Consider the following 10,349-nt stretch of genomic DNA (forward strand, 5'->3'; position numbering starts at 1 on the left):
GGGCTGAAAGACTCATTTCTGGCTCTAACAGAGTGGGCACATTTCCCCACAGACCAACGCTCTCGTTTACACATCATGTCAGATTTATACTTTCGAGGAGATTTGCGCCCCGCGTGTCCCTCAGTGTGTCTGTAGGTAGGAGGTGTATTCTTGCTCTGGGACATTGGGGATATGCATCTGCCTGACTCTGCATTCTCCGTTTTCTGTGACTCACCGCCCAGAAATCCACTCTGGTAGGTCTTCGCACACACATTCGCACACATATACAGACATGACAAATCCTGGGCTTCCACCGTCATGAGCTCACTGAAAAACAGCTGCCATTTGCTCACTGAGGTCAAATTAGGGAGAAACCATACTGCCTGTCTGTCTCCTTATCGGAATATATTCCTAAATATGCATCAGTATTCTGCTTTGTCCTCCCAGCTGCATTTACTTTTTCTTTCTGTTAGTCAAAGAACGAGTCTGGTTTAGCTGAACCTACATCTTCGTTTAGTAGCTGGGGTGTTAACGACAAAACCAGTGGAGCAGCAAGTTAACTGTAATCAAACCACACAGTTTTGAAATGTTGATAATATTTACTCACTGAATTTGGAAACTTGTGAACACATGGTGGATGAAAACTGAACCAGGACTCTAGTTTGTAAGCTAGTTTGGATGTTGGTAAGGCAGAGGCTGCATTGTGTTTAAAACCAGTGCGGTTATTTAACTCTTTCTGTCAGCTCTACAGTAACGTTGGCGTGTACACACTTGATGCTAAAACTTATAATCTATCAAGAGGGGACGTTAAATTGGCCTTAAGAGGTTGGGAATGCATTATGTAAATGAATTTAATCACAAAAAAAACATGTGCATGTTTGCTCCTGTAAATGTGTGTGTTTCTGCATGTTTCTTTGCATGCATTTCATTTGGCTCAGCATCCTATCTAACTCAAAAACTTTGCTCCTCCCTTCCTTCTGGGAGAAACACATCACACACACACACACACACACACACACACACACACACACACACACACACACACACACACACACAGAGGTGGGCCCATCAAACGGCAGGCTTTTCCCAGTGTGGTATGGTTAAATGATAGAGCATGAGCTCAGCGGCGGTTAGGCAGAGGACTGGAGGGCAAAGAGGAAAAACAGTCAGCTGCTTGGATATGAAGGCAGAGAGCGAGTGATGAATCTACACAGAGAAAGAGGAGAACAGGGATGGATAGATGCAGAGAGGAAAGAAGGCACTGCTATGCAGTTCAGATTTGAGTTTATTTTATCCACACACGTGTTTCTATCATGCCACAACCTCATGACTGAGGGTTAGACTCCAAATCCACCGCTGAAAGCTCATATTGTGGATTTTGTGTAGACTGACGTTTTGAGGCCATTTGCATTTTCTTTCTTCTTTATATGATCTTTTCTGTGTGAGCACACTCTGTCCCTCCTCCTCCTCCCTATGCTCACCTCCTTCTCTCCTCTGTGTTTGAACTCTGCTTAGTGTTGATACAAGAGCTACATATATGAACCCCCTCCTCTAATGACCCACAGTGGGGGATCGCAGTGTTTAAGACAACACAGCGAGGGATCTTTGGTTTGTTATTTCTGGCTATGATTCATAAACCCTTTAGCATAAATGAACCGTGACTGACTCCAGGTCCCTCGAAAGGGTCTCACATTCTCACTGACATCATGTTGGGCTGAGAGTTCGGTGAGATTAGGTTTACATGTGTAACTGGAAGTTATAACTCTGTCACATTCATGACATCACTGAGATATCACAGCGCTGCGCTGAATCGGTTTGATCCTCAACAAGTCATTTAAGCTTTACAGCCAGTTTGACAGGTGATACTACTTTGTGTGTTTTTGTCTGTTGCCTGCACGTTGTTTGACTTTGACCGTGGTTATCATGACGATGTGCTGGGAGAGGCTGATAAGAGGTTCTCCTACAGTCTGAACCCTCCATTTACCAACAGATTTGAAAAGCATGATGCTGATTTATTCTTTCAGTATCTCTTAAGAACATAATAGTGCTCATGGGTGATGTCGGTGTTAGCCTTTGTACACACAGCCTTGAATCTGAAATGGAATATTCCTGGATTTAAGGAACGCTTACAGGCCAAACTTAACTGACTCATCTTTGTCTAAATCGCTGATGCGAAGGAGAAGCACGATGAGATGGGGGCAGGCAAAAGATAGAGATTAGAGAAGGGCTGGAGGAGGGGGAGGAGGTGAGAGTAGAGGAAGTGAGCGTGGATAAGAGAGATGTCTGAAAAAGAGAAACAGAGTGGAGGAGGAGGAGGAGGAGGAGGGAGTCTGATATACTGATTGTGGACTCAAGTTTAGTCTGGAAAACTTCCAACCCTGTGACAAAGGGGGAAAACCAGGCTTGGGGTCATTCTCTTCTCTTTTCGTAAAGCCTCTGTTTGCTCAGAGAAGCTGCCAAGCTGAGCCGTGCTACACCTCTGAATCTTTACATTCTCAAACTGGGCCTCCTTATTATCTTTGGTACAGGCATCATCAGAAAACAAGTCCTGTGGGAAGGGGGGCTTCGTGATGTTTTTAGGTCAGTGCAATTAACATGCTCATTTTGCACACCCCTTTGTGCATGGGCGTACATATGTATGCTCCTGGGTAAAAGTCTAGTTCAGTCTTTCTTTACAATGTGGTTCAGTAGTTCTGGAATTACAGAAAATGAGAAAAAAAATGCTTTCGGGAGGTTTTTGTGGATTTCCGTGCTGTAAAATCTGAAAATCAAAATGTATTTCATGTATCCTTTTTGGAAATGTGAAAGGTCTGTATTCTTACACAAAGTGTTGTGGATTACGCTCTCTCATGTACATAACATGTGAAAGAGCCCTGGCTTGATCCCAGGATGAAGCACAAATCGCTTTGGGCTCTCTCAGGAAAAGCATCTGGCATTAAAAATGTGCCAAATCAAACATGTGGAGCAGCCCCTGGCGAATAAGCTGAAAGTAGCTTTAATACTTCTGTATCAGTAAGTAAAATCAAACTGCCTTAGCGAGAGTTCAGTAATTTATGTTGTTGATTCTTAAATTGCACCCAAACAGCAAAGATTGTGCCAAAGACAACAGTTCCTTAAATGGCCGAGGCCGGCTTCAGAAGTGAGTCAGCTCTTGTTGGCTCATATGGCAAAAGATTCAACTGTTCCCGAAGAAAGAAACGTGTTTACAGCACGGGACAAAAAATGATTGCGGTTCTTAACAGTGTTGTTGGTGGCAACTGTTGCAGTTATTATGCTTCTACCTGTTTCTCCAGCTAACTGAGAAACCTCACTCGACCTCTTATCCGTGCTTACATTGTTTGGTAATTGATATTTTTTGATGATGTTATACGGGAAATTATAAGGCTTGGTCTGCAGTTTATTTTAGAGATTGTCCAGAAGTTTTCACTTCAGATTTGTGATGAAAAACTGATGATTTATGTCAATTTTCACTCATTTTCAGGAAACTGTGCTGGAGTAGTGCCCAGGGTACACTTTGCTAAGTAAGCTCAGTAGCTAGCTGATAATTTGGTGCTCCAGCCTTTTGTCCAAATAAGGTAACTTCTGGCTCCCAAAAACAAAACATGGTCACAGGCCCCCTGGGACTGTGAGGATACATAAATCCAGCCATAAATGGCCATTGGAAAATATAATAAATCTATATACAGTCATGTAAAGAAGAACGTTTTCAGACGACTGTATTAGACGACTCTTTTCTGCTAAGAGGTAACATTTTCAGTTCAGTTGGAGCCCTGAGGAGATGTCACTGTGTCACTCTGTCAAATGTTAAGCAAATCCTTGAAGTTATTGCAGTTGCTCTGGCGTATTTGCAGAACGGATTACAGTGGATATGATTTACAGATTAGGTTTCAAATAGCATAAAGTCCGGGGTGCGGAAACAGCTTCTCTTTGTTTGTTTATAAAGGAGAGGATGAAGCCACTGATTGAAACCGGAGAAAGGGGGGACAGAGAGAAGGAGAGAGAAAGCTGAGGGGAGGATACAAAAAGATTAAAAGGGACAGAAGATAAAACATGACAAATTAGGGCCTCATCTGTTTGTCTTTGATCTTCAAAAATTCTCAAAGGAGAAATTTGTTTTCTGCCTAGCAACCCCAGAAGAAGGCTAATTAAGAGTTTATCTCGACTGGTAATGGCTAGCTTGAGAAGAGATGGTTTTACTGGCTGAAATTTGTGTGTATGTACGTGCGCACACACACGCACACAGACTTCCTTTAACTCCAAGGCCAGAGCCCATCCTGCTGTTATGTTATCATGCTGTACTAATTGTAGTGACTTACAGGGCGATGGAAATATGGTAGACGCACACAAAAGCACGCACTGATTCACAAAGATCAATGCGCACACATTTACACAAATCATTTCTTTTTATAGTTACTGCGAGGCAGATTGACTGATTAAAGGTTTTAGCTGAAGGATGAATAAAAACATAAAAGCTCTCAGATCAACTCGGGTCATCCAGACTGGGAGGAGTATGAGAATGATTACAGAGGAGAAGAAGAAGAGACAATGGGCAGGAAAAGAAAGGGACAGCAGTTGTAGAAAATATAAGAGAGACCATAAGGAGCAAAAAGCAAAGAGGGAAAAACTGAAAAGAAGAGTGGGTCGAGTTTTGTGTGAGACCAACTCCCTCCTCTCCCAAAAACTCCCAAAAGTCCCTGTAATCCCCCCCATGGCTGTTTGGATAAATGTGTTTGGCAGATGTGGTGGTCGCTATCAAATCTGATCAGCAGAAATCAAGAAGAAATTAGGGTTGACTCAAACAGACGAGGTTGTTGGTTAAAAAAACATTATACTGAAGAACGAGGAAAGAGTTTAGTGTGAGAAAATGGATGTGAGAAACCAAGTGAGCCAGAGTGGGAACCTGGCCTGGAAAAGACAGAAGAGGGCATGTGTGAAAATACCAGCCAGTCTTATATAATGAATAGCTTTTACATGTGTCTGCGCCTGCTCTTTGTTTGTTTGCACACAGTATAACCTTAGCCTGTCATATAAGATATGCTAAACAGTGATTTTAGAGTCATTTGTAGTAAATCTGAGCAGTAAGTCAGTAGCTTGAATTTCTAATAGTTGCTTTTTATTGCCTTCAGTGTTTTCCTTCATGCACCATTATGGAAATATGTCTCTAAAGGAAACTATGGAAGGGATCTCTGGAAGTGTTTACACAGCCACTGTTGTGTTTCTGCACTCTATTTCAAGTCTGTACAATTACATATTAAGGGACACAATGCTTTGCTAATCCCATATTATTTAAGACTTTGTGAGTACACCGATGTCTGGTGGTTGTGGCTTTCTTTTTCATTGGTGGGATCATTTGGATAAACACGAGTTGGTGGGCAAAGCAAAGGGTTTGTTTTCAATGGGTGTCATTTTACGGTGGACATATGTTGTTTCAAACAACAGAACGTTAATGTTGCAACGTCTGAGGCATGCACACACACACACACACACACACACACACACACACACACACACACACACACACACACACACACACACACACACCAGACCATGTCCTTCTATGGTGGTGAAAGGGTCTCAGAGTCTTGAGAACATGAAGTGGTGAATCATTGTTTTTTTCCACAGACACACAAGCAGCAAGTTCTTTTTTCTTCTTTTTGTTGTATCCTGTCTTGTGTTGGTTGTCAAACTGCTCAGCTGATGACAACAGTACACACAGTTACAAAGAAGTGAACTGAAATCAGTGCAAAGACTCTCCTTTGAATTCTTTCCTCTGTGATTTTCCCTTTAGCCGAGCCAGACAATCAAACCCAAGTCATCAGTTTTGTTGTTTCCTCTGTTTGTTAGCACTCGGGCCACATACACGTTGCAAATCTGCGTCACATATGGATTTCAAAATGCTAACCTAAACTAAAACCCAGTGAAATCATCCAAATTCAGGAAAGGTGGCGCGACAGTTTGAATGAATCAGTTCTTGTTTCTCAAGACGGGACTTTTGGAAAGTGCAAAATATTCATGACAGCATCAAAGTTTGAAAGCTGTGATTTAAAGACCCTGCAAATAATTTGAAACAGGAGATGGTTTTATCTGTATTTTCATTAATACATTTAGAACTTGTATGCACTTATTCAGTGCACACAGCATATGTGCATGTGCAGTAAGACCCAGAACAACATGTAAGGTTTCTGGTGCTTCTGCTCTTTCTCTCATTGAGCTGAGGTTGGATGAAGAAGACAGGAATTAATAATAACTAATGATTAAATGCAGAGAGGTGTATAAACACATAGTGGGTGAAGAAGAAACACCCTGCCTACACCCATTACAGTGTAACTAAAGGGTGCAGTTCTTCCTGAACAACAAGCAGAAGAAGAAGCTTCTCCTTTATTTTCCTGGTGTTCACAGGTACAAGTCTCCTCACTGGGAAAAGATCAACCTCTTTTTGAAAAGCTCAGAGATGCTGCATGAACTTATTCACACAGCTGTAAACATTATAAAAAACAGCACTGTTGCTTTTCTGGTTAATTCTGTAAACATTTTAAAAGAGCCAGAGTCTAGAATGGGGGAAGTAGTTAATTAGTGCTGTGCTGTTGTACCCTACTTTAAACCTCATTTATCCAAATTAAAAGTCCCTGACTAAACAAGACTGGTTCTGAGTTTGTAGACTGTACAACTTGGAGCCTTTTCCCCACTTTAAAAACTCTGTTCAATGAAATATGACCAGATCTTAGAGCCAAATGTCAAATGGGGCACAAAGTAAATTGAATTTTAAACAGCTATTGAAAGTCAGAGTGAAAGAACGACTTCTGGGCTCATCATTCTTGCTTTGCGGTTTCCTTTGTGTGTCTAGACGAATATGACAATTAAATGAGGAGCTTGAAACTCACTTGTCTGTAATGAGTTTCAAATGCTGCAGAAAGTTGAAGACTGCAGAAAACGCACTTCAGTTTAATTCAAATTTATTAAGTAGTAACTGTAAAAGATGAATGGCGGACCAGACCACATTCCAACGCTTTCAGCGCACACTTTTATGTCCAGTTGTCGTACTTTTACACTTTCGGCTGCAGCTTTTCAGCCGCCAGCCGCGCACATCAACAACAACAGACAGTCAGGATCCAGCGCAGACTTTAATGCAGGGGAGGCGTGATGAGCTCCGGTGTGTCAGCTCCCCGCAGCGGCGCCACAGACCACGCCCCGCCACAGTACCAAATCGCAACAACAGTCACCTCAAGGTTCTTGATATCCGGTCGTTAAGTGATGACGGGATGAATCCTACTTCCAGGTCTAAAGTAGTCTGCGTTTAATATGGCTTTTGTGTTGTTAACATGTTTAATGTTTTGTATTTTCTTCTATTTAATCTCAAAAAGTTCCTAAAACAGTCAGTGATCCCTGTTGACCTCCCTCGGCTTTTATTACCACTAATCATTTATTTAAGCTCAGTTTTTAAACCTTAGGATGTAACTACAGCCCAGCCCATGCAGCAGTATATGAATGACTAACCTCGTATTGTGGATGGATTATCTCAGTTGTTCTCCTGGCTGAAGTTTGGTCCTTTTACAGCATCCTGCCATGTGATTACATTTGTTCCTGACCACCGAGAACACTCACGTTAACTTTTATGGAGTGCAAAAAAAGTTAGCTTGTTTATATTATGCTAACATAGCTGTGTCGCTAGCGGTCACGTAGCACATCATTATATACCAGCTAGCCCAACTTCAGTAACCCTACAAACATCACTGCTGTTTAGTTTTCTGTCTTCATTTATGTTGGAAGTGATAACAGAGCTGTACGTTTTAATTTGTTTCCAAAACCCCGCAGTCAGGACATGCTATATTGTATTTAGATAGAAGCTAGCGAGCTAACTTCCTGCTAACTTCTAACTCCGTTAAATGTCATAAATTCCGTTTTCATGGATGCCTGGATGTTAAACTCAATTGTTACACCTGGTAGAGCAGAACGCTGATCATTTTATTAAAGATGAAAGACTTTAGACAGTTTTTCAACTCTCAGTAATGCCATAGTGATCGTTTGATATATGGACCTGCAGTTTAGGCCCAGACACGGCTATTGACGTCAGACTTTACGACCGGATTGCCAGGTAAAGACCCCACAATAATACAAAGGAAAAAGTACCTGGATTAAAGTACACAAAGGTTTACTGTCACAGGCAAACAGAGTTAGCAGTGAGCGGAAATATAAAAGCAGAATGGCTAATCCTTCTATGAGGGAGTTGAATAAAACTCTATAATGCTACGATCACAAAAGGAACGGAGTCGTATATACAGTGTAAAACCAACGTCTGTGACTAGCGACCTGTCCACAGCCGCCCACTTGACAACCCTGAGATGGGTAAGCAGTTTGGAAAATGGATGGATGGATGCCAGCTGGACCAGGAGCTGCCAGCTGGACCAGGAGCTGGTGCCTGGTGAGAAAAAGCGTTCTTTGTTTTTTCCTTTTAACTTCTAGCTCAAACAGTACTGCAGCTGCACCTTAGCGAGCTGTAATACCTCTCAGCTGAGTTTTCTGTCATGTGGTATTTTTCCCTTCTAATTTCCACGTCTCTCTACACGCCACATTATTAGGCAGATTAATAAAGACCCAAAGGAGAGTGGGCTGCATAGGCTAACAGTCACTCTTCTGTTCTGATATGAGATTAGATATTTGGGGCAGGTCACTGCACAACATCAAAGACCTGACCTGGTATATCTGCCCCGGTTCAGTGGACAGGTAGTCTGTCCCAATAACGCCACCCGTCTAGAGACATAAAAGGAACGTAGTCCTCCTCTCAGGCTCGTCTACCTCCTGCACACACACATATCGCTCTGTTTTCATGGAGCAGTAGATTTAAATCCCCCTCTTGGGGTAAGACATGATCATCTGGAGTCCGAACACAATTCAGAAGGAGACTTTCATATTTATTTGCACAAATGTTTGCCAAGTTATTACATAATTCATCCGTTCATGAATCAGCTCTCTTATTTTCATGATGTGTTGTCATTCGTTCCTTTTTTCTCACCAAACAAGGATTTTATGTTCTGTTTATGGCATATCCAGATGTCTCCAGATGTTTCCTTAAGAAGTAAAATGAGAAAAAACACACCGATCTGATGTCAGCAGAAACACACACTACCTATCTCTCTTTGCATCCCATCCCTCGCTCGCTCCACCCAAAACAACTGATGTCTTTCCAATACTACTGGAGAAGTTGCATAGAGAATATGCATCTCCCAGTGTGTTTCCATTCACTGGTTTCCAGTCAGGCCAAACTGACTCATGCAGGTTATGACATAACACGCCGACTCAGAGAGAGGAGGAAAGGAAACAGAGCTGCAGTATCGTTTTATACTTCTTTCTCTCAAAAACCAAACGTATGACAGAGAGTACTGAAACAGTGCCACAATGCCTGACTGCAGGACCAAAACTCAACTCTAACATCATTAAAAGACCAGCTCACTCATATTACACAACATACCCTGTGATACTCGCTTCTAGAGGGGTTTTCCACACAGATGCTTTAAATCCAGGGTTCTCAGACTGTGGCAAGCCTTGATAACATCTTACAGAGCCTCTCTTCCATTTAAAGCGAATGAAGCTTGTAGTAGAAAGAGCTCTGAGTACGAGTCCAGTCCCTCATAATCCACTACACTTTTCCTCAGTGTGGGCAGCAAACCTCCAGAGCACGCTTAATGTTTTTAAGCAGCTTACTGAGAAGCTAGTGGAACTCATGGGTGTGGGATCAAGAGCTGGTGTCGGGTGTTTCCTTTCCTTTTTTATTAACCCTTTAACTTTAACTATTACAGGTAGCTGCCACTGTGTCTCAAACATGCAGCACTAACACTGGACCGAAACAAATCTAACAGCCACATCACTAAATGCTAAATGAAGCCGAGCGGCTATAAACTAGGGGAAAAAAATGAAAGAATGAATGAAATGAGGAAAGCCCACCATCCTCTGAACAGACACACTACAAAGATGAAGAAGCAGAGTTTGATGTGTGTGCTGGGTCTGTAAACTGGCACCCAGTCATTAAAAACACTTCCTGCTTCCAGTTAAATCCATCAGTCTGTGAGATTTCTGTTTGATGTGAGTGAAACAGAGCGAATGAACTTTTTAAATTGTGCCATTGACAGCTCTGAAAGAGGACATTTGATAGAAATTCAGCATGAATGGAAGGATCACACACACCTGTGAGACAAGCATGTCTGCAGTAATCCATACTAATGTTAATCTCAAGTACAAAGCAAAGTGACTGCATGGGGTAATCCCTGTGTAGCTGCTGCCTTTCCAGCAGCAATTTGTAATGCAACAAGTTGCAGTGAATGTTTCTGCTCAGCTGTGGATGACAGATGGAAAAATGATGAGTTGTCTTTAGCCTC

Source organism: Pundamilia nyererei, unplaced genomic scaffold, assembly GCF_000239375.1.
Source record: "Pundamilia nyererei isolate P.nyererei 1_Seehausen unplaced genomic scaffold, PunNye1.0 scaffold00135, whole genome shotgun sequence".
In the NCBI taxonomy this organism is placed as follows: domain Eukaryota; kingdom Metazoa; phylum Chordata; class Actinopteri; order Cichliformes; family Cichlidae; genus Pundamilia; species Pundamilia nyererei.